Raw genomic sequence first — 24,955 nt, 5'->3', positions numbered from 1 at the left:
CTCGTGATGTCATACCTGGCTTGTCTGAAGTAGGCCCAGAACGAGGACTAGTGACTACTTTGTACAAGTATCAAATTATCGAGCATAGCGAGGAATCTGTCAGCGTGTTAAGCAGTAAAGTGATACTATTTGCTGAACGTATTAAACTGTTACAGCTGTGCTGAATGAACAACGCATGCTTCTACCTGTGTGGTCATCAAATCCACATTTGCTAATGATCCAACTTTTTCCAAATACTCAACATCTTTTGTTTGTAAATATCTTCTGAAAGCACATTTAACCATCCTCAAAATATCATCATCAATATTATTTTGTATAAAACGTTGTGAAATGTAACCATATTCTTTGTCAAATAGCAAAATCAAAGGTTTATTAGCTCATATCAGCCCGGAGCTAATGAAGATCAATAGTCTCAAGATCACGGGTCATGTTCTCTCCGTTGACAGGGAGTTCTGAGTGCTATGCATTGTGCATCTGGAGCTATACTTCTCAGGTCTGAGCTAAAACTACCAGACAATCATCACTCTCTCCTCATCAGGAGGTGCCTGTCAACAGGCAAGACTCAGGAGGAGAGTAAAGGGAAATAGGCTTGCAGGGAAAGCAAGAGATCCCGATGTTAAACGTTGCCTAAACTGGTTTTCTATTCACATGTTTATAGCCCACCAGGGGAAAGATCTGAATCCACCAGGGCACCGTCATTTATTGTGCACTGTGCCGTCTTGGAGGGGGTCTACACATGTTCCCCAACACATTCCCCGCACAAGTGTTGAGAAGATCTGGATTTGTCATTGTTTCTGTTTTTGCATGCGCGTGCGTGCATGCATGTGTGTGCGTGCGTGTGTGTGTGCGTGCGGAACATACACGTGTGCATTCCGCCTTCCTATGTTATGGCTGACTTGCTGGCTTTTCTCAGGATTTCTCAGCGATCCTCAGTTTCCCCTGCCGCGCCTCTACGACATTTTGTCTACTTACGCAGAGCACTGGCCAAAGAGACGTAACTTTGGACTTCACGTCCTGTTTATCTGCAAACCACATCATGATACGCTAGCAGTGCTAACGGTTAGGTTTCTATGGCCATAGCTGGATATCCGCACATACAGTATGAGCTCTGTGGCCTGTTTGTTGCTTCTCTGCCTCTAACATGAGGTTCACATCAGCCGCCTGTCACAGTGGTGGGGACACAGAGTTCAGGACACATCCTATTGCTGTAATGATCTGGCAGACATGCCTGTATTCTACGCCTCTTCCAGTTTACCATCTCTTCTTGTCTCCTGGCCTTCGTGACACTTAGGGGCCTTATGTGTTCCTCCATGGAGGCAACACAGATTACCTAAAGCTTTATGTAGTTTCTACCTCGTGTCTACAGGGCACACCTTTTTGGCAAGTATTCTGCCACAGTTCAGACTACAGAATATGAAATGTGGTGGTGTTTGGCAGCATGAGGCCTTTTTTTGTCTTGAAAACGACGGTCGTCGTTTTCAAGACCAAAAAAAAGCGGTCGTCAAGACTCGTCATGTGGAAAACTGTTGTTTTCCCCATGAGAGCCACGGTAAAGGAAGTCTAGCTAATTGCACCGGTACTAGGATGTTACTGTGCTCATTACTCAATTTCAGGAATGGGCCAGGTGTTGCCAACAGGGCAAACAAACGTGGGACGGAGCACTGGAGGTTGCTCCTCGGACTGAAGCAGAGTTGATTCGTGGAGCACTGAGCTCTGTCTGGGAGTGAACAGACAGGCCCTGCATGTTTCTGTTGACACCAGTTCAAATCCTCAACCAGATCAAAGACGCCACATGGTCTCAACAAACCCTTTTCAGACCAAGCTTATTTTCTCTTTTCTGCTTCTTTCACTCTCTGGACTTTTTTTCCCCTGTACTTTCACCTTCCCTTGCCTCTTTCCCGCAATTACCTCCCCTTCCCATCTTTTGACCCCATATTCATCATAATACTCCCTCCGTCTTTCTCTTCCTTGTCCAGAGGACTGTTCCCCTTCCCTAGGCTTCCCACATCCCTATCACACTCCCACAACATGGGACTTGGGTTTGTGTGGTTCTGCCCGGCTATGGGAGTTGTCCAGCTCAGGCTTCATTGGGCTGGTTGGTGGTTGTGCTTTCAGACTGGAGCCCAGGGCCCACTATTCGGAATCACCACTTTCTCTGGTTCAAATTAGCACTGAGGCAACACAACGACACGACTTTCTGCTGGCGGCTCGCTGGGGCAGGAGTAGAGAAAGTGGGGAGAGAGAGATTGTGTAGCCATGTGCGAACCACATGAAAGTTGGCGTTAACTGAGTCAAAGCTCATTCTAATTAAGTGTTGTGTTTGTTGGCCAAAGGACACCCTTCCAGAAGTGCCTCCTACTTCTTTATTATTTGCAATCCGAAACAAAGGTATGGTTAATGTAAGCTATATTTTTATTCCATCCTTTATCGTGCCCTATCGCGTTCTAAAAATCTATCATCTAGAGAACATTCCAGTCTCAACTGCCCAGCTTGGTTTGAGACAGATCACTTTCATCCCTGAATTAAGAGCTGCTTAGGTTTAATAGCTGGCTGCTACAATGCCATGTTGCTGGTGACAATAGCAAGTTGTTCCTAATTTCTTTTTTCTAAATCAGAGCCTTTGAGTCTTCAATAAAGACATTATGGCTCTGAACTCTGTAAAGAGCCGACACCACGGGAGCATTACTACAGATACCAGATAACAGTGCATGTATGACATCAGCTAAATGTGGTATTACATCGGTTGGAAGTTATGCCATTAGCATATCTGGCTGCGGCTCTATAGCTGATAGAGAATCATGAATGTGATTGGCCATTTTATTGGGGGAAAAATATTTTACTTTATCAGAACAAGCTAAACAATGACCATGCAGATGAGGAGGAGGACTATGGACTTAGATTAAAAATGACCATGCAGATGAGGAGGAGGACTATGGACTAAAGAATGACCATGCAGATGAGGAGGAGGACTATGGACTTAGATTGCTGTTTGTTTGCCTAGTATCTTTGCAGCACAGCAGCTCAAATGATATATACTGTACCTCCCAAAACACAAATCCACTTATCTCCGCTAATTCTTCAGGCAAAGCTATAACCCGTTCCTGTATTGTCAGTAGGGAACAAAGCAATGTCATCTTATTCTACTGCTACTTTAAGTCATTGAGCTTGTTAGGAACCCTGCCAAACAGCATCGCTTCTCCTGTCTGACTCCAGTACGCTTTGCATATAGGATAAACAGAAACAAGAGAAGTCAAGTCATGATGGCATGCACGCACGCACGCACGCACGCACGCACAGAGAGAGAGAGAGAGAGAGAGAGAGAGAGAGAGAGAGAGAGTACACTAGTAGCCTACACATGCAAAAGGACACAATCTTCTCAGGAAAGCTGGACTCACACCACAGAAAGCTGAAACTGCAACGAGCACAGTCCTTTTTTCCTTCATTTTATCGTTTTTCTATTTGGTTGCTGATTACAGGAAATGATTAAAGAGGAAAAAAGCCTTGAAGGACTGGCTGGGCTGTACGGTGCCTGTTGCTTCTGAACCCTAGCCTTATGAAACACATGTTGCTCAATGGGCTGAAATTCTGTACAGAGAGGATTAAGTCTCAAAGCCAAGGCCGCTTCAGGCTTCAAGCCTGAGACAACCGCCATTCTACAAACGAATGATCCAGAGTTGTGGAAACATGGAATACTATAAGTCAATAGTATTCTAACTTTAGTTTTTTCTTCCCTCAAACTGCATTGGAGCAATTGGGCTATGGCCGAGGAACTGACAAGTACACTGACTTCAAACGACTTTCAAGCCAGTGGCAATTTGGCAAATATGAAATACCAGGATTTTATTCACCAACCAAAGAATTCATTTGTCTTCGTAAGATTTGTAACGAATGACCAAATAATCAAAAGTAGCAGTCCAAAGCGCTGGGTGGTCCACAGTATAAAGGATTTGCCCTCCTCCATCCATCCCAGTCTTGGACGCAGGGAGCCAAGTCAAACCTCCCATGTTTACCCTGGCAGAATCTGGCATGGCCATACCCATGTTTGAGGTTCAACGGCAAGGGTTTCACCGATGGCTGCGCCTGCGGCGGCCATGTGGTGTGCACCTGTAGCCACCTGCAAGTGTAAGACCTCACTGAGAGTCAGGCATGGGAAAACACACAAGGTTCCAGATAAAAAACAACAACATATCCAACTCCCTGCTGGACATCTGTGTCTCTTCAACAATAACGTCATTGAATACTAAACTAGAAAGGTGGGCTCAGTGGAGTGCAAATCTCCGTCGGGAGGCATGCCCCAACAATAATACTTACACTATGTGATACAGCAACATCAAACAAGTACGTTTCTCTCCTCATCTGTCTCTCGTTATCTCTCTATTGTCTATATACTGTATAGTTATGTCATTTGTTGCGACTGTAGTTCTTACTGGTATATATTCTGTATATTATACAGTATACTGAGAGCCTATCGGCCCTGCATTACCCGCTAGCACTATCCACAACCGTGATTTACGCATTTAGCAGCTTCCACTATCCGTAAACGGTATCTTGCGGCCACACTACCCACTATACATTATGGCGACTCCTTTATTTGCGGCTGGAGGTGTGCCCGTAGGGGGCGTGTTGATGCGTTTTCCCTATAATTGCTTAATTAATCTTGCCCACACAAGTTTGGGAAAGCGCATAGCAGGTCCTCAGACCACCCGCTATGCCAATTCCGTTTTGATAGAACGCACACCTGTAATGGACACGTTGGGAGTGGAGCTGCCTGGACACACAACAGCTTCACAGGTCTCATTCTCTCCTAATTCTCCACACATTTCTGGGATTCTAATTGTCCTATAGTCAGCAAGCGAGTGGCAATTCCTTGTGTCAATTGTATTTATATATGATTCAAAGACGATTATTTGTGCCGTGCGTCATGCGCAATTGCATTCGGTCTGTTCAGTTTCATTAATACATTGTGCATGAAATACTGCATGGATTACAATAATATAACATTCTATATAATCAGTAACATGAGGGTGATATGTAGCCTTTCACTATCACATATAGTTTTATTGAAAAGCAAGCAAAGGCTTGCCTTTGCTTCAATAGTTAATAGTTTGCCTGACTATCAAACTAACAACATTTGACAAACTGTCAAATGTTAGCCTCAGTGCGGTTGAGGGTGAGTGTGAAACCTCTTCCAGAGAGAGAGATAGAGGCACTATAATCTCTTCTGGACACACAAAACAACAAGTATAAATGTATTCCAAGGCAGCGACGCGTGCCCCCATCTTCCATGGGCAGAGAAGGTGACAGCCAAGATTGCACTGGGGATAATGAGTAATTGGGTAAATGATATTGGGTTGCACAGTCTTCTCTTAAAGGCAATGGCATGTGCAGGCATGGTGACTGGTCATTAACCACACCTATGCATAATGTAACGGAATAATGGCTGGAGTCCAAGATAGCAATTTTTAACGCCTCTTACTCTTATGTATGTTTTGTTATGAGGTTATGAAAGAAAGATCCAGCTGTCTGCTGTCTGGAAAGTAATGAGCATTTGTTTAGGCTGACTCAAGAATTATTTACTGTTAGATGAAAATGAAAATGATAAATATTTTCCTTATCAGAGTTTTGATCCAAATTCCATTTCCTGAAGCAATATCCAAGGGAGGGAGAGGGAAACAGAGGAATACAGAGAGAGACAGTGATAGAGACATGATACACAAGAGACAACGCACGCACTTCGCCCACGTGTGCGTGTGTGTGTGTGCGTGCGTGTGTGTGTGTGTGTGTGTGTGTGGATTGCATGTGTCCTGCATTAAGCATCCCTTTCATACAGTCCACACAAATACAAAAAGGTTTTGTATTTAGCCCGCTCCAAAGGGACTGTAACTCCACAGCGAGCCAGTCTCTCTTGCCTTTATGAACACCTACGCCAACGTCTAAATCAAGCTCAGACTGAACAATAACAAAGTCTGGAGCTCGTAAAGAATGGCCTCTGAAGTGCTATTTCCATGGAGTGTTCAATATTGACCCATCCATCTATCTGAGGGATATGTGTTGTCATTGCATCTGAAATGCAAATAATGAAAATAGACCACTTGGCAGCGGTAGTACGTTTAACAAGATGAGAAGGGGTGTGGTGGGGCTGGTGGGGGCTTGTTGAGACTTCAGATCAGCAGACCCTTCGTGCTCGGTGGTGGAAATGTAAGTACAGTAACTAAGTACATTTACTGAAGTACTGCACTTGCCACTTACTGTAAGTACAATTGGGGGAGTGACGTCAGGTTTGAGACTTGAACATGCAATGCGCTGACAGCGCATTGCGTGTTCAAGTCTCAAACCTGCATTAGGAGGGCCCGGGCCACTTACAATTCTGAGGTAAATCTTGTACTTCTTACTATTGAAAAATAGTAGATCTGCAGATCTGCCATTTTTGAGAAAGTTAGATTTTTATTATTTTCTTTATATTTGAGTCATTTTACTGTGGTATTAATAATAAATAATAATCTAATGTCAATACTTTTTTACTTTTACTCAAGTTTGCTGAGTATTGAGTGTTTAACCCATTCTGACCTGAGATCAGATTCATACGCGGTTTCCGCCGGACACACACTGGTCTGATGAACCCATTCTGACCTGAGATCAGATTCTAAAAATGTCAGTCGTTCTTCGATTTTTCAAAAATAGCAGACCTACAAGCTTGTAGATCTGCTATTTTTAAATAGCTAAAGCATAAAATGATGCTGACACCAAAATGGGTGCCCGGTCAGAATGGGTTAAGTGGTTAAGTAAAAATAAAATCTGAGTACTTCTTCCACCACCGGTGGACTCTAGGACCTCGTTCACAACGGCGTTTATGCTCATATCGTGAGCATTATAGGGCAAGACCACTTTGGGTTGTATAGTTACCGTGCCATCAGGCCCGGATTAACAATGGAACTTTAGTGGCGCTTAAAGCCCCGCGGCCCGCAGCTTGCAGGGCCCTGTGCGGGAGACTATTTCAAATAGGTACAGTAAAGGTACAGTAAATGGTGCATATATATATCCAAGGCGCTTTCATAGATTGTGTATTAAATTCACCCATTCACTCACACACACACACACACACACACACACACACACATTCATACACCGATGGTGGTGGAAACCATGCAAGGCACCAACCAGCACATCGGGAGCAATTAGGGGTTCAGTGTCTTGTTCAAGGACAATTCGACACTAACTCTGGGGGAGCCCGGGTTCGAACGGCAAGCCCTTTGGGAGTGGTTGATCCGTCACTATACTTGACATGATGTAACTCCACATGTGGACAGGAAATCAAAAATAATTGCTCCAGTGAATAGAAATTGATCATTCAAAATATGTTCCGGCTCTCATCTCAAAATTACTCTTTTAGTACGTAATGTAAGCAAACACAAAGTTGATTCAGACAATACAGAGCATCACCAAACCCGAGTTACTGTTTATTTTTTATTTTATGTTAACTTCCTATTGATCTTTCCAAGAAAACACGGACTGAAAAAACAACAAAAAAACAGGCCTACTGGGTTTGGTGATGCTCAATATCAGGGATGGGCAACTTTGACGATGGAGAGGGCCACTATATTTCCACACTCACTCATCTTTGCTATGTTCGAATTAAAATCTTGAATTTTTGAATTGGAATCCTGAAAATTAACATTTTTATGTCATTTCAAATGCCTTTAATTGTGTTGACCAATGAGCTACTACTTTAGTAAAGTAAATAAAGCGGGTCATGTTTGCATGTTGTGGAATTGTAACAGCTGAAACCAATATTATATCAGTATTCTGACATTAACCTGAGGGCCGCATTAAGTGAAGGTGGAGGCCGCATGTGGCCCCCGGTCCGCCAGTTGCCTAGCATAGAAAGGAGGGGCATGCATTCGTTGTCTGGAAAGGGCAGTTGTTTTACAGACGAGTAAACATATCTCTACTGTCGGGCAGAAACCTCCTAACTCCTAGTTAGGAGGTTTTGGCCGAAGACCTTTTTAATACTTTTCATTGGTTCAATATTTGTTTAACCAATACACAGACTTAAAAGGTGTTCAATAGCACTAATGTATAGGAACATAATAATAATAATCTAAAAGCTGAAAAATTTTAGCTAGTTTCTGACGGCTGGGCAGTGACGGTATCTGAGCCCGGTGAGGCAGGGAGGTCCTCTCACACAACAAACTTTGGGGAGACTCAGGGAAAAGTCTCTCACGGCATGGTGATAATGTAGGGTTCAAACCAGGAAAAACTGTGCCTCAGCAGAGGAGAGCCGAGATGTCACGTTCCATTAAATGGGAACAGCGCTGGGCTGGGACCGTGTGTGTGTGGCTTTCATTCCTGTTTGTTCCTTTTGGAACCCCTTTGAAAACACAAAGCTTTCAGGTCCCGAGAAAACTTTTTTTTACCACAGCCGTTTTTTTGGTTCGACTCCAGTCAACACTGGCGTTTCATTTCAAGATAACTCAGTTCATACCTAAGTCTAGACCAATAAAGAAAGAAGTGAGTGATGGGAAGTGAGGTGGAGGGCTGCACCCGTTCCTCTCCATCGTGAGCATAGCTGTGATACTACAATATGTCCCTGTGATATGCCAGGAGTCTCTGAGACCTCGCTGTGACTGAGGCAAGGCTGGCAGGAGTGAAATAACTCCAGGCTTCTCTCTCTCTCTGTCCCTCTTCCCCACTCTCTCCCTCTGTCTGTGTATTGATGCCCTGCCAATACAGTGGAAAAACTCCCCTAGTTCCAGATGCAGTTACAAGGGAGCGAGCAAGCGAGAGAGAGAGAGAGAGAGAGAGAGAGAGAGACACTGAGGCAGACAGAAAGACAGATATAGATACTAATAAAGTGAAAGACCAAGACTGCGAGACGGACTGGGACGGTTGGAGACAGAGAGAGATTGATCAACAGAGATTGATAGGTAGAAAGGAAATAAGAGTAGCAGAGTATGAAAGACAGACGAACAGAAGGGGAGAGAAAGACAGAGAGAGAGAGAGAGAGGGCCAGACAGACAGTAAAGTAAATACACTGACAACATATTGCACTTTATAATGTACAAATGTCCACCAGAGACCACGAGAATGACAGAGTATCCATATTGTGATTTGTTTTTCCTTGCTCAGCCCCTCCTATCCCACTCTGTCTCTCTGTGACTCCTCTCTCTCTCTCTCTCTCTCTCTCTCTCTCTCTCTCTCTCTCTCTCTCACATGTGTCCTTATGAGTAGGATTCTGACATTCTGAGGACCATTTTGGGGTGCTAGAGGCTTACAATTAGGACAACTTCCAGGGTGCGAATAGCGTTAGGCTCTTAGAGGTTAGGTTGATTGGTTGGGCTTAAGGTAAAAAAATAAAAAACAAACAAAGAAATGCTTTAATATAATCTGTCCTCACGACAATAGTAATACAAATGAGTGTGCGTTTGAGCGCGCGCGTGTGTGCGTGTGTGTGTGTGTGTGTGGAGAATTGGAGATTCACCATCTGACTTACAGCTGACTCCACTGACTCCACATGTATCTGTCGCGTGACTGGCTAGAGCTGGTGTGTTTGTGTGTGTGTGTGTGTGTGTAAACTTAGAACACGCAATATATCAAGTAAGTGTAACTATAGACACATTCAGAGACGGGTCCACTGGTCGCGCGTATTTCCTGTAGGCGGAGACGACATACTGTATCTGCAGTGTAAACAGGCAGGTCTTCTGCTACATTGAATGGTGACTGATGTTAGTCTGCTCAAACGTTACTCTTTTAGCTGCTTTTTACTAACACTAACTTTACAAAGATGCCCAGAACATCGGGATGAACCTGTGTAGTTTATGGCTGCTCCAACAGTAGTGGCAACATTCAACTTTGGAGAGAAACGGAATGTCAAAAAAATACACCACGGTGGCTGAGACCAGAGCCATAGAGTAATGGTTGAGACAAAGCAGTGAAACGACCTGAAAGTTTCATAACGTCAGTCTTACCCAATACCCAATATTTCTGTTGTATGAACACAAGGCTGTACTTTATACCTCATACTTTAAGGTGCAGTAAGTGATATGTCTTTGTTATAATACGTGTTAAATAGCTCTATGTTCAGATATATAATCATTGTTATACAGCAGGGATCTGCAACCCCTGTTACTGAACACTCTTTAATATAGTGATCAGTAACAGGGGTCTCCCTGTCTCTCCAGCTCTTCAGTAAAAACACACACAATGCATTTTCCGCTCCTGATACCAATCTTATCCAATCAGGAGAGAGAACTCATAGGATACAGGTCCAGGATAAACAAGTGAAATTGGAAGTTAGGAAGTGATAAAACTGGAACAGAAACGGTTAAGCTGATAAGGTTACGCTTCACCAACTGGAAACCCACAAGTCAAGCGAACTTGGGGAGACAGGGTCTGAGCAGGGGCCGTCCTGCCGTCCCCTGCCGTCAGGGGCCGCCCCCGGCCTCACTGTGTTACTCACTCCCAACTCACATCAGAGATGCCCCACCTTCGAAATGTTCAAAAGTCACACTCAAAACACACCTTTTCAGAATTGCTTACCCTACATAAATCCCCACTTTTACCTTTTTAACTAGTTAATTTTTCTAATAAAATTGTTTTGTTCTGTAAAGTGACTTGTGTTGGTGCCCAGGTCTCATGATGACATCATGTGACATCATCAGGGATGGAGATGTGGAGACCCTGATGTCATATAGTAAATGCGACCCGCTGTCGCAGTTAAGCCAAAGATTGAGCCCATGTATTTCTGATTCCTGATGCCATCAATATTGGCCAGCAACTCTACATCTGACCTCCAACCCTTAGATCTCCACATATGGATATTATGTCAGACATTCCATATGTTGATCCTTCCCCATCCATCCTTCCTCTTCGATGTCTCCCCGACTGATACCTGTCCATTCAAACTCTAGACGGGCCTGCCCCAAAGTTATTAGTGCAGCAGCGCCCGGCAGCCGGCGAAAACTAGAGTTCTCAACAGGCCCATAAATTAAGGCCCGGCCCTACCTGGGCCCTCATCAAACCCTGTACACTCAAGAGAATGTCCCAGCTGCCACCACATAGATCTCCATATACTGTATGGAGCTGACCTGTTCTGACATTCCATACAGTATGTTGAGTACCCTCAAGACATGCTCCTTATATGGTCAATTGGCCAGTACCGAATTAATTCCATGTTGATCTGACCCCCCCATGCCAAAGCACAAGCGCTCGCCCAGCAGTTTGCCGTCAACGAGGGGGATGCGTGCACACGTTTCTCGCCAAATGCTTTGGCCATGTCCATAACATTTTCTCGCAATGTTCCCGGCAGAGCAGACCTGTCGACCAAGTGAATAGAAAAAATCACACCCGTGTGAAGTGAGGGCCGCTAATATATTAAAGTCTAACTTGATTAGATGATGTAATGGTGATGTAAAACAAACGGTGTCAAAACAAACATTAAATTCTCATTATTGTTGGCATTTAATGTTTGTGTTAGGGACAAGATGACGTACATTTTCCCTTCATTGTCAATGGCGTTTAAAAAGAAAACATTAAACCATATAGGAGGGGCTAGCGCCCCTCAAAAACACAAATAAAAAGACATCACAGGCTAATCTCTATGAGCTTTTGGGCCTGTGGCTCCCCGGCTACCATGCAGCAGTCGGCCGTAACCCAGGCGGATGCGTGCACGCTTCTCGACCTCAGGCCCTCAGGCGTCTTACTTGTATTTGACTTAAGTGCTATTTTCAAAATATCTGTATATTTGAAAACTTGAAACGGGACATTCCGCATAATGAGTATTTTTACTTTTGGCACATTTCTATACCAATACTTTTGTACTTTTACTCACATACATTTTGAATTCCGGACTTGTACTTGTAACGGAGTAGTTACATTGCAGTATTGATACTTTTACTAAAAACTTTGGCCACTGTTTCCACCGTTGAATACAGGTTAACTTAACTAACGTGTGTGTGTGTGTGTGTGTGTTACTTGTCTGTCCGGAGTCTGTTTCTCTGTCTCTCTCTCTTCCTCTGTCCATAGGTGTGTATGAAATTACAGCCGTGTGTTTTACCGCCGAAAAGAGTGGATTAGGGAAAACCCACTTTGTCAGAGGAATGTTCTCATCCTAAAAGGAATGGCCTGTTTTTCACTCTCTTTCCGCTTTTGTGGTGAGACGTACCCAGGACACGTACAACAGACTCTGATGACTCGGGGAAATGTGTGTATCCCTGTGCACGCACGCACGCACGTGCATACCATCGCTGTCTGGCAGAAAACCTGTATCTCCGTGTTTCAGCTTTTCGCTCCAAAATAATGCCCTACTTTGTCACGCGACAGTGACGCAGAAAAGTATAGCCAAAATAGCCGTTCTACAGTACAACAAATTGAAAGTGGTTTAGCCTACAGTACATGCCCTGTAGGCCTAACTGAATTTGTGTTTCGGTTTGCGTAGCGGTATATGGATGCGTGTGCGTGTGTGCATGTGTGGCAGAGTTAAAGTGGTTATACCAAATAAAAACACACACACACACACACACACACACACACACACACACACACACACACACACACACACACACATGGTGTGTGTGTGTGTGTGTGTGTGTGTGTGTGTGTGTGTGTGTGTGTGTGCGTGCGTGCGTGCGTGTGCGCTCATGCAGGGTTCCTGGGAAGGTAAAGGAATAGGTGGGCGTTTGCTTTTCCTGGGCAGTGCAGTGTTGTCGTTCTGGCGGAGTTCGCTATTCCCTGAGAATGAGTGGCATTCTCCTTCATTTCCTGTGAGCACAGTGCAAATCTGAGACTGATAGAAACACATCTGCTCTCTCTCTCTCGCACACGCACGCACGCACTACACACACACACACACACACACACACACACACACACACACACAGAAGACACATCATCAGGAAACTATGGCACACACGTACACGCAAGTGAGCACAGATGCATGGCAGTAAACAGTGATATACAGTAGTAACAGTATATATCCAATGGCAGTTTGACTACACAGAGCAGTCAAACTGTATGTGTGTTGTTTTTATTTAACCACTTAAACTCTACAGACTTTATCGTGCTCTACAGGAGGTCTACTGTACTTCCCTGCAGTGTTGATTTTGTCGACTAAAACTAAGACGAAAAATGTTCGTCGACTATACATTTTTTAAATGGAAACTAAATGAAAACTAAGCTACGAGCTAAGACAAAATATATTGACAATTTCGTCAACAAATAAAAACTAGGCTAAAATGTTAGGAAGGGACTAGTGGACAAGAGATCCAGTATAAGTCATTTTACAATAGAGCACCGAACTCCTGACGTTACTGTCAGTAGAGGGCGCCAGTCCACAGGTTCGTGTACTTTTTATTTGCATTGAAATCGCCATAGGGGGATTTTAGATCTCTTCATATAAGTACGATGTTTGAAAAATAAACCGATCATCCCGGCCTTTTCACTCATATGGATATGAAGCATCGACTGAAGGTGGAAATGTACACAATAAGCGTTAGAAACGAGTCAAACAACCCAGAGACTACATTTCCGGGTAGGCGGTGGTTGCAGCTGCCCGTTGTACAACAGAAACTGACATGTTAATTAATTTTTGTTTAATATTTTTGTATTGATATTTAATGTTTCGTGGTTAGTATGAGTCAAGTTACTGCCAGCTGAGCCAACGAGGAATCTCAGGAACACCATGTGTTGACAGCTGGGCGTGACGTATATTAGCAGAGACATTTAATATGTAGTTTCAAGGCTTTTGCTGCAAAAGTAATTCCATTTTCTCCAAAAACTGGCTGTATCAAATATGAATGGACATCATTAACGACGCACAGCCACCCCCATGACAGAAAGGACGGGATGATCGCTTTATCTTTCAAACACAGTTCTTATATGAAGCAACCTAAAATCGCCCTATGGTGATTTCAATGCAAATAAAAAAATACATGAACCTGTGTACTGGCACCCTCTACTGAAAGTGACGTCAGACTTCGATGCTCTATTAGTTGCATGCTGAAAATAGCCGATCTACAAGCTCACAAGGTGTCGCGCTGCGACGTCATTACGACGGCATCAAGGCCCACCAAAATAAATTTCAGTCGACTAAATCAACTGTAGATTTAGTCAACTAAAATATTATATTTTGTCGACTAAAACATTCCAGGTGACTAAAATGTGACTAAAACTAAATGAAAACTATTCAAGAGACTATGACTTAAACTAAAATCTAAATTTGCTGCCAAAAACAACACTGATTCCCTGTTTTATTGCTCTACAACGCAATTGCGTTGTGAACTTGCATACCGGCTATTGTCACCTGTTCATGTATAGGCTGTATTCAAACGGCCGCGACGTTGGCATTTTGCATTGAAAAGGCAGGGTGGCAACAGGGTGCCATTTCATTAACTTAATGGCAAGATGGGCGGCGTGTGAATATGGTGAATAATATCATCCAATTGTTCGCGTATTTATTATGACATGCCCACAGAATACAGGCTGCTACGTAGGTGTACATGGTTAACAGACTAGACCCTAAAGAAAAATGGAGCCGTGATTTCTGAGAGGCGCTAGCCCCTCCTACAAATGGTAAATGGTGCATTTATATAGCTTAAAGGCACTTTACAAAGATTGTGCATTACATTCACCCATTCACGCACACATTCATACACCGATTGCGGCAGAAGCCATGCAAGGTACCAACCAGCACATCAGGAGCAACTTGGGGTTCAGTGTCTTGCCCAAGGACACTTCGACATGTAGACAGGTGGAGCCGGGATTCGAACCGCCGACCCATGGATCATTGGACGACCTGCTCTACCTCCTGAGCCACAGCCGCCCTACGCAGGTTTAGGTCTTTAGTTCAATGTTTGTTTTGTAACCGCATTGACAATGAAGGAAAAATTCACATCATAATGTGTCATTTATGTCTTATTGTCTCTTTATTGTTAATGGCGTTTAATGATTGAGTTTGCACCGTTTGTTTTGCATCACCATTACATCACCTAATCAACATGAGTTGTGAGCTTGTAGATCTGCTATTTTCGCTATTTTTGTCCAAAAGTGCCCTCTTACAGGAATCCAGCCCCTGCCTCTCTGCACGTCCCTGGGCCTTTCCTTGTAACAGAGTATTTTCATACTTTTACTACATCAGAGTACTAATCCACCATGCTGAGCTGTAGCGCAGTCAGTGTGCCAGGACTGTGAATGTCTGCTCTGCCCAGCATCGCAGAGTCAGAGGTGACATGTATGCTTAAGCCAAACCGCTTTGCGAGCTGTGATGATCAGAGAGGTGAGCCCAGAAACCAAAGCAAAGTGAGTGTTGAAGCACACATGAGGGGCTTCGAATGCCACAGAGATGTTTATTTACTGTGCAGTAAGCCGGAGGTTTTTTCATGCATTGGTTACCATAATTATTTACTCAAGGATATGCAAACAGACAAAGCAAAACAGCATCTCACCCACAACGAATAACATTCGGATTTGAGGTTATGTGCCAGTGTGCGTGCGTGCGTGCGTGCGTGCGTGCGTGCGTGCGTGCGTGCGTGCGTGCGTGCGTGCGTGCGTACGTGCTTGCCTGCTTGCGGGGGGGTGTTCGTGTGTCCACATGGGATTAGCTTTGACTGTGAGCAAATATTCATTATTACAGTATGTTTGAGTGAATTGGTCCTGACAGCATGAATGCTTGATGTTCTGCCCTCTTGTGGAGACAGTGTGCACATCCTACTACATGTCAACCAGAGATCACAAATAACTCTCCCTCCGCGGTTCCCAACCTTTTCTGGAACAGGCCCCACTTGGAAAAGTGTTCGTGGAATCTGAACAAGTGGTTAAGAGGGTAACGACATTCTCAGAGCATGCATATTTTAGTGATCAATCAATCGACGGTGTTCCGGCTGGGATCAATGGAACTAACTTGTATACTTTAAATCCCTATCCATCAGTATCATCACAATGAATGAAAACACCTTTTTATTTTTTTATGATGATTGATATTATATTATCATAAAAAATATCTTACGTGTTTAGCCAATTATTTGGGGGGGGCGCACTTGCAATATCCCGATGGTCCACCGGAGGACGCTGGCTGCGCTACCTGGCACTCTCTCCCCAGTGGACAACAGAAGCGTGTTCTCGCTCTTGTTCCAGTGGCTGTGCCTGCATTAAGGGTCAGGGCCCTCTCTGGTCAGGGCCCTCTCATTAAGGGTCAGGGCCCTCTCATTAAGGGTCAGGGCCCTCTCTGGTCAGGGCCCTCTCATTAAGGGTCAGGGCCCTCTCTGGTCAGGGCCCTATCATTAAGGGTCAGGGCCCTCTCTGGTCAGGGCCCTCTCTGGTCAGGGCCCTCTCTGGTCAGGGCCCTCTCATTAAGGGTCAGGGCCCTCTCTGGTCAGGGCCCTCTCATTAAGGGTCAGGGCCCTCTCTGGTCAGGGCCCTCTCATTAAGGGTCAGGGCCCTCTCTGGTCAGGGCCCTCTCATTAAGGGTCAGGGCCCTCTCTGGTCAGGGCCCTCTCATTAAGGGTCAGGTCCCTCTCTGGTCAGGGCCCTATCATTAAGGGTCAGGTCCCTCTCTGGTCAGGGCCCTCTCATTAAGGGTCAGGGCCCTCTCTGGTCAGGGCCCTCTCATTAAGGGTCAGGGCCCTCTCTGGTCAGGGCCCTCTCTGGTCAGGGCCCTCTCATTAAGGGTCAGGGCCCTCTCATTAAGGGTCAGGTCCCTCTCTGGTCAGGGCCCTCTCATTAAGGGTCAGGGCCCTCTCTGGTCAGGGCACTCTCATTAAGGGTCAGGGCCCTCTCTGGTCAGGGCCCTCTCATTAAGGGTCAGGGCCCTCTCTGGTCAGGGCCCTCTCATTAAGGGTCAGGGCCCTCTCTGGTCAGGGCCCTCTCTGGTCAAGGCCCTCTCATTAAGGGTCAGGGCCCTCTCTGGTCAGGGCCCTCTCTGGTCAGGGCCCTCTCATTAAGGGTCAGGGCCCTCTCTTATTCCAACCAGTGGTCTGAACTCGTGTAAGGCTCGACCCGGCTGCTGGTGTGTCCAACGTTTCCCACATGCTCCACTGATCGTTAGCATGCCTCCTCCCGGCCTCCTGCACCTCTCTGACGGAGCATGTGTAACAGATTTTCACATCGTGCTCCCTCCCTCCCCCCCCCCCCCCCCCCCTCTCTCTCTCTCTCTCTCTCTCTCTCTCTCTCTCTCTCTCTCTCTCCCCCCACAGACAAGACAAAGTGCCACCCAGGGAAATGGATGCACGGCAGGCACGGCCATCAGCGCCTGCAACAAAAGGGAGACATCCACCATGCATACGATGCCTTAAATCTAGATGCTGACAGCCGCCCATGGGGAGCCCTTCTTTTAACTTGACTTTGTAACTTTCTCAGGTCACTTCCCAGTGATTGAAAAGCAGCCAGAGTCATGTCGGGTCTGTTTAGGCCGGGGTGGGGAGCACACTGGTTCGGGTTCCTGTTAAAGGACCACTTCACCACTTTTCAACCTATCTTCATACCTATCGTCACTGGAAGACGGTTTCTGAACTGCCCACAGCCCTCGTATGAGACACAGACTACAGAGTAGAAAAAAAATCGCCATTTTTTCATGATTATTAGTGAGGACCATTTATATGAAGATAGGTTGAAAAGTGGTGAAGTGGTCCTTTAACATGGGAAAGTCTCTACAAAGAAAAGACACAAAAAAATGCAATAGAAGAGCAATTGTTTTTTCAAAGTCACCCCTGAACAGTCGCAACTTCAACACGTTCCGGCCTATAAAGCAACTTCAGTGGCGCTCTAGTGGCACGCAGAGCCACACTAGCAGGCCGTTTGGCAAGAGGGCGGGGGGCGGTAGTGTGACTGTTGTATGGGCACATTCGGTCATGCTCCGGGTTTTATATCAGCGGGCCGATTAGGCAAGCCGTGGATGGATTGGTTCGAGCCCGTCAGTCGCAGTTAAGTAATGAAGAGCACATGCACACATGCAGGTGCACGCACGCACGCACGCTTATATATACCACACATCTGAAAGTTCAGAGAGAATACCAAAACGTTGGCACAGGGTTGCCAGGGTAAGTTAGCCGAGCGGGGTGTGCCAGGCCCGGGCCCGTGCCCGGGCAAAGAAATATGACCCCTGCGGTGCCAGGAAAGGGGTGAACAACGTCTGGAAGGAAAACAGACATAGCTGCCAAGACAACCGATTTGAGAAGTTGAATGGAAACTACACTGCCTGACTGATTAATATTTTGGTTGATTTAAATGTGTGTATGAATGTATGGTAAATAACTCTCCCCATTAACAGGATTCAAGTAAATCATTTAAGGTATTTTTTTGCGGCTTACGCCTTTTATTGGTTTTTTGAAGGGACAGACAGTAGGCTGACAGGAAACGGGAGAGAGATGGGGGATGACATGCAGTAAATGCCGTGTCGGGCTCGGGAGTCGAACCCGCGGCACACTGCGACTGGATTACCAGTCGGGTGCCCAGACGGTTACGCCACCGCCTGGGCTATTGTAAATTGATGTAAACTGATTTATCCACTCTGAATCCAGAAATTAATCTGTTCTGATCGATTTTTTATTGTATTCTTTAGCTAAATCCATGCAAGAATGGGCGTGTAATTCTTTTCAGCCGTCAGTAACTATCGGGAAGCATCAGCTGTTTTTGCCTTGTTTTTTGGAATCTGCCTCAGTTAAAAAAGAAAAGAAAAAGAAAAAAAAACATTTGTCAGGCTTTGATGGAAACCAGTGTATCTCTACAAGAAGCCCTGCATGTGTGCTGTGTCCGTAGATACATATTTCCATTGACCACACGAACCCCAGCATGCTTCCATATTCTGGCCATGTAATCATTCAAATGAACAAATAGCAAAGACAGGTGAACATTCTGTGAAAATATCACATCTACAAGCTCACAGCACGTCACATTGCGATGCGTTGATAGCTTATCGTCAGTGAAGAGAGACAAATGACTGGGCCGAGGACAGACCCCAGGGGGGACTCCGGGCAGCAAAGTACAGTGGAGTTTAATAAGTGGCTATGAAGATGGCAGCACACTGCTTACAACCAGTTTACTTCTGAGGGCACGTATGGTGCCCTTTTGCACCCAAGTGTGAGTTCACACAAGTGCACAGTAGAGTCATACACCCACTCCCCAAGGACCTAATGTAGGAGATTGCGTAACACACTTTAATATCAACTGTACAAGATATGTATTAGTTACATACCATAGGGCATAGTGCGTTTGTACATGCATGCGTGTCATGTGCACACACAAACGCTATCTCTGTCTCTCATGCGCACGCACACACACACACACACACACACGCGCGCGCACACGCACACGCACACGCACACACACACACACACACACACACACACACACACACACACTTGTGCACTTCCAGTCAGCCTCCTGTGCCGTAGGCCAGTGAAAGAGCAGGATGCTGCCAAGCATTTTTGGACTCCAGAGCTCCACAGTCTGCCGTCTTTTCCAGACTCTCTCTTTCACTCCTCTCTCTGTTTCTCTGTCTCTCCCTCTCTCCGTCCTCTCTCCCTAGCTTTCTCCTTTCCCCTTAAGAGATTGCTGCTGATGCACTGAAGCATGTGATGGGGGCAAAAAAAAACAATATTTATCGCTTTAACAAAAGTGTCATGCTTTCTCCTTCCGACACAGTGAACTTCTGAAAGTGTTATAAAATTGACCTCTGAGGACCTTCATCTTTGCTTTCATGAAGTTAAATTAATACTGTGCACTAATTTGACCCCCCCCCCCTCTCTCTCTCGTTTGTCACGTTGCATACCTGAAGATCCAGGGTCATGAATATTCCTTCGCTCTCTGTTTGCGATGGAGGGATGTCGTTACAAAGGAATGCAGGCTTGCATGCCAGAGCAGTGCAGTGGATAGACAGATTGAAGCAATGGGGGGGTGGAGGTGGGGGGGGGGGGGTAGGAGAGGAGAGGCTGAGGAGAGGAATAGACAAACTGGGGACAGGAGAGGAGGCAAGTGTGGCCATGTGGCCATATAGTCTTTCCCGTCACTGCATTCCACCACTGAAGGCAGAACATGAAATTACAAAACAGTCTCAAGTAAACAAAGGAGGATTGATCAAACGAGACAAAACACGTCGCAGCGCACACTTCAGAGAGAGAGAGAAAGAGAGAGAGAGACAACATGAGAGGATGAGGGCGACTCTCATCATTTGTTTCAGAGACAAACCCAGACCAGTAACACACCCCAATGCACAACCACAACACGCCCCCTTCTGACCCCTCAATAAACTATATTTCTATATTTTGTACGCACGCACACACACGCACACACACACACACACACACACACACACACACACACACACACACACACACACACACACACACACACACACACACACACACACACACACACACACACACACACACACACACACACACACACACACACACACACACACACACACACACACACACACACACACACACACACACACACACACACACACACAGGTTAGACTATACAGAGGATATTGAAAACTGTGCAGTGTGCAGACAGAGAGCAGGAAGAGGAAACCTTCTCTTGACTTTATTTTCAATTTATTTTAATCAATACCATATCTTGGCAATGCAGAGAGAGAGAGAGAGAGAGAGGGAGAGAGAGGGAGAGAGAGGGAGAGAGAGAGAGAGAGAGAGAGAGAGAGAGATTGAGAGAGGAGAGACAATCTTTACTATCATTCCAGACACACGGTCTTTGCATTCTTGCACACACACAGTCTCACACAGATTAATATATTAATAAACCTTTCAAGGCTACAATTGACAGACAAATGGATGAAGGAACTGCATTGGCTCCTTCTTAATCCAACCAACGGCCTGTAGGCTACACTGTGCTAGCCCAATTTAGCACCGAGGAGGATAATTATGCAGGTCCCATGACTGAGATATTGCACTGTCCCCCCCCCCCCAACATCCCCCCCCCCCCCCTTCCTTTCCTGTTCTCTCATACTGTTGCCTTTGGCCGCAGCGTGCAGCTCTCCCTGCCGCACACATGTTATGGAAGTAAGAAAAGCAAGGTCGGACAGACAGGGACACAGGGATGATGACAGGCAGCGAGGGATGGACGGACGGGTCAGGGGGACACAGGGATGATGACAGGCAGCGAGGGATGGACGGATGGGTCAGGGGGACACAGGGATGATGACAGGCAGCGAGGGATGGACGGACGGGTCAGGGGGACACAGGGATGATGACAGGCAGCGAGGGATGGACGGACGGGTCAGGGGGCTTACCTTTCCCTCCTCGGTGCAGGCCTTGGAATGGAAGTGGTGCGGCAGTAGAAGGCGTGAGCGTCAGGTGGATCTCTCGTCTATAGCCTCCCTTCCTTCCTTGCTTCCTTCAGCCACACATGTCTCCCAAGACACGATGCTGATGATTGCCTCAAAAGATTCACTGAACAGCGCAGCCAAAAAGAAAGAAAGTTACGTCAAAGTGTGGCGGGATGGGGTTGTAGAGTGCTCTCTTTGCAAAAGCCTCCGAACCTTGAGGCAGTCCGACGTTGCTCCCACGTGCAGGAGGATAACAAAACAAAACAAAAACCAAAGCAAAAAAATAAGAAAAAAAGCTGCTGCAGCACAAACACCGGAATATTTTCTACCACTGCTGGAGTGAATTGTTCTCTCTTTCCTTTCTTTTCTATTTTTTTTTCTTTGCTTATTTTGCCTCTGGAAAAAATTTAGTCCATGTGCTTTTTAGCACGGTGAGATGGTTGGAAGAGAGGAGGGAGAAGAAAAAAGAAAGAAATTGAGAGGCAGAGAGAGAGAGAGAGAGGGGAGAGAGAGAGAGAGAGAGAGAGAGAGAGAGAGTGAGTCAGTGAGGAAGGGCAAAAAAAAAAGAAATCCTCTCTGTGCCGTCCTCGGTCTGTCCAGAAGAATGTGTTAGACGCACCTTCCCAATCTCCGCTCTCTCGCACTCCAGGGTGGAAAGTAAGAAGAGGGAAAGAGCAAGGCAGAGAGGGACAAGGGGGAGAGAGACACAGAGAGAGAAACAGAGAGAGAGAGAGTGAGAGAATCACAGCACAGTGAGACTCAAGAACTCAGTCAGTCAGTCAGTCCGTCCGTCCGTCCGTCCGTCAGACTGCCAGGCATGCAGGCAGGCAAGGTGGTATACAGTGAGCAAAGGGTTGCGGGTCCAAGCAGGCTGCTCTCCCACTCACTCGCAGGGCTTATAACCAAGGGGGGCTGTGGCACCTCGCTGCTCCGATCTCCCGCAAGGCTTCCACACGCGATGATCCCTCTCCCACTCACTGCAGGCTTATTTTGGGAAAGACAGACAGAATTGTTCACTGGGTTACCCTCCTCCTCGTACAAAAAGGCAAGTGTCCGTTGCTGGCCGCACCAAAGGTAGGAGGGGAGTGGAGCAGGATGGAGTGGGCTGGGTCGGGGTGGTTCTGTTTGCAGCAGCACCATAGAGAGGGGTGGGGTAGACTTTCTCTTCTATTGCCCCTGTTCTGCCCCCTCCCTCCCTACAGTACATCCCTCCCTTCCTCAATGTCTCCCTCCTCCTCCTCCTCCTCCTCCTCCCAAACACCCCCCATCCCACTCTCTCTCTCTCCTTCCTCAATGTCTCCCTCCTCCTCCTCCTCCTCCCAAACACCCCCCATCCCACTCTCTCTCTCTCCTTCCTCAATATCTCCCTCCTCCTCCTCCTCCCAAACACCCCCCATCCCACTCTCTCTCTCTCCTTCCTCAATGTCTCCCTCCTCCTCCCAAACACCCCCATCCCACTCTCACTCTCTCCTTCTCATTCACCTTCCAAGAAATCAGCCACCCCTTCTCCCTGCACTATTCAGAGATCTTGTTTTCCCACCTTCCACACAAACATGTGGGACAAATGCACGCACGCACACACGCACGCACGCACGCACGCACGCACGCACATACAGCCAAATACAGTCTTTTCCAAGTAGCAGAAGCATGTGGAAAGAAGTTGGAGTTGGGACACACAGAACTCACCAAAACATATTTTTTCATTATTCTATTTTTGATCCCGCTGTGAGTTCCTTTGGCCAATAGTTAAAGGGGAATACCACCCATTTTCAACATTGAACTGTCATTAATATATCTTAGAGTTGTTGTGTGGAAATAATAAAAAGAAAGTCTCCCACTTATGTGTATCCTAGAACTGTATACTCTTTGGCCCGCAGAGTACATCTTTGTGATGTCACTGATCACATGACCCCATGAGGTCTAGTCCTCCAGTTCTAGGGTAAACAGAAAGGGAGAGACTTTGCTATATTAATGACATACTGTATATAGTTCAATGTTGAAAATGAGTGTTATTCCCCTTTAATGTCCCTACTCTCTACGAGTGTTGACATAATGACTAGGGTAGTTATTGTTCTACATGGAAAAGTACTTTTTGACAGTAAAACTGCCAATCACATTTTGACAGTGTAACTGCCAATCACAATTGGACAGAGTAACTGCATGCCAATCACAATTGGACAGAGTAACTGCATGCCAATCACATTTTGACAGTGTATCATGTACTACAGTTCGATGCTACTTTCACCGACTGTTACAGGAATACAGTTACCATTATGACCATATAGAGCATAGCAGTGGGCCTGGTTTTCTGGACCCACTGAAAACTCTCCAATTCACTTTTCCCATAGAGATTTACTTATTTTTTTTAAATCAATTACAGGTATTCTAAGCCTATAGAATCAAGCCACCCAGGATCCCTATGATTCACCATACAACCTTAGATTTTTTTGAATATATGATTATAGTATATACTACATTTAATAAATACCATCTGTTAAAAAAAAAAAATCTAAGTTCATGACTCACCAGGATCCTGTATGGCTTGATTATATAGGCTTAAAATAATTGATATAAATATTTTTTTTTGCAAATCTCAATGGGGGAAAATGAATGGCAGAATGTTCAAACCACGTCCCCACACTGCTATGCTTTATACAACGTGGTCAGTCAGTCATCCTCTCTTTTAATCGATTAATCGGGGGAATAACCATGGTAAATATTACATCAGTCTACATTTCACAACCACAGTGGGGAGAAGAAAAGCCTCACACACGCCGTGCTGAAGAAAAGCCTCACACACGCCGTGCTGCCCAACTTGGCAAATAAAACCTAATGGGAATCACAACGCTGCAGTCCGGAGACCTTCATCAGGTTATCTTGGCTAACGCGATGAAGGTCTCCGGACTGAAGCGTTGTGATTCCCATTAACTCCTTCCGGACAGGGAACCCCTTTTGGTGTTTTTTAAGCATTTTGTTATGCTTTAGCTATTGAAAAACAGTAGATCTACAAGCTCGTAGCGTGGCACCGTGTGGTGCAAATCTTTGAATATATATATTATTTTCAGAGCGAACGTTTTTAACTCAAATCTTTGCTCCTGGGAGGTCCCTGGAACAATATATTTTCAGATGGGGGTCGGCGGCCAATTACGTATATTTATGGGGGTCCTTGACATGAAAGTTTGAGAACGACTTACGTAGAAACATGGGTTTTTCTGAAAACAATTGTAGAATTGTCTTCAGGTCTAAATGGGTTAGTTTATTCGCCCGAGCGCAGCAAGATGCCGTGTGTCTTTTCTTATACGTTGGTTAAAAGAAATTGGTCAGAATTGGTCTTCTCCTGAGACGGAGTACGGACCTGTCAATCTTTACTACAACAGTCATGCCATTCTTTTCTGTAAGATGGGACACAGACGAGTGGCGTAAAGTAACTAAGTACGTTTACTCAAGTACTGTACTTAAAGTACAATCTTGAGGTACGTTTACTTTACCGGAGTATTTCCAAATTTCAGTACTTTTACTTCTACTCCATCTCAGAGACAAATATTTTAACAGGGTGGAAACATTTACTCCACTACAATTATATGAAAGCTATAGTTACTTTATAGATTTAGATTTTTCATTTAAACAGTACACACTAACCACTTCAGCCCCGATATATATTTCTGGTCATTTGAAAATAGC

The 24,955-nt window shown here is 45.5% G+C and overlaps 1 protein-coding gene across 1 annotated transcript in view; it reads right to left on the bottom strand.

Annotated features, from left to right (window-relative positions):
* col8a2 (collagen, type VIII, alpha 2) overlaps positions 1–22,370 on the bottom strand; it is an 86,360-nt gene extending 63,990 nt beyond the window's left edge. Inside the window, exon 1 of the mRNA XM_083775638.1 lies at positions 21,239–22,370. The gene's annotated coding sequence lies outside the window, so the exon portion shown is untranslated. The remainder of the gene's footprint in view (positions 1–21,238) is intronic.
* Positions 22,371–24,955: the final 2,585 nt, after the last annotated feature.

The sequence above is a fragment of the Protomyctophum parallelum genome, assembly GCF_964188405.1.
Source record: "Protomyctophum parallelum genome assembly, chromosome: 1".
Lineage (NCBI taxonomy): Eukaryota > Metazoa > Chordata > Actinopteri > Myctophiformes > Myctophidae > Protomyctophum > Protomyctophum parallelum.
This window is presented reverse-complemented; position numbering and strand designations above follow the sequence as displayed.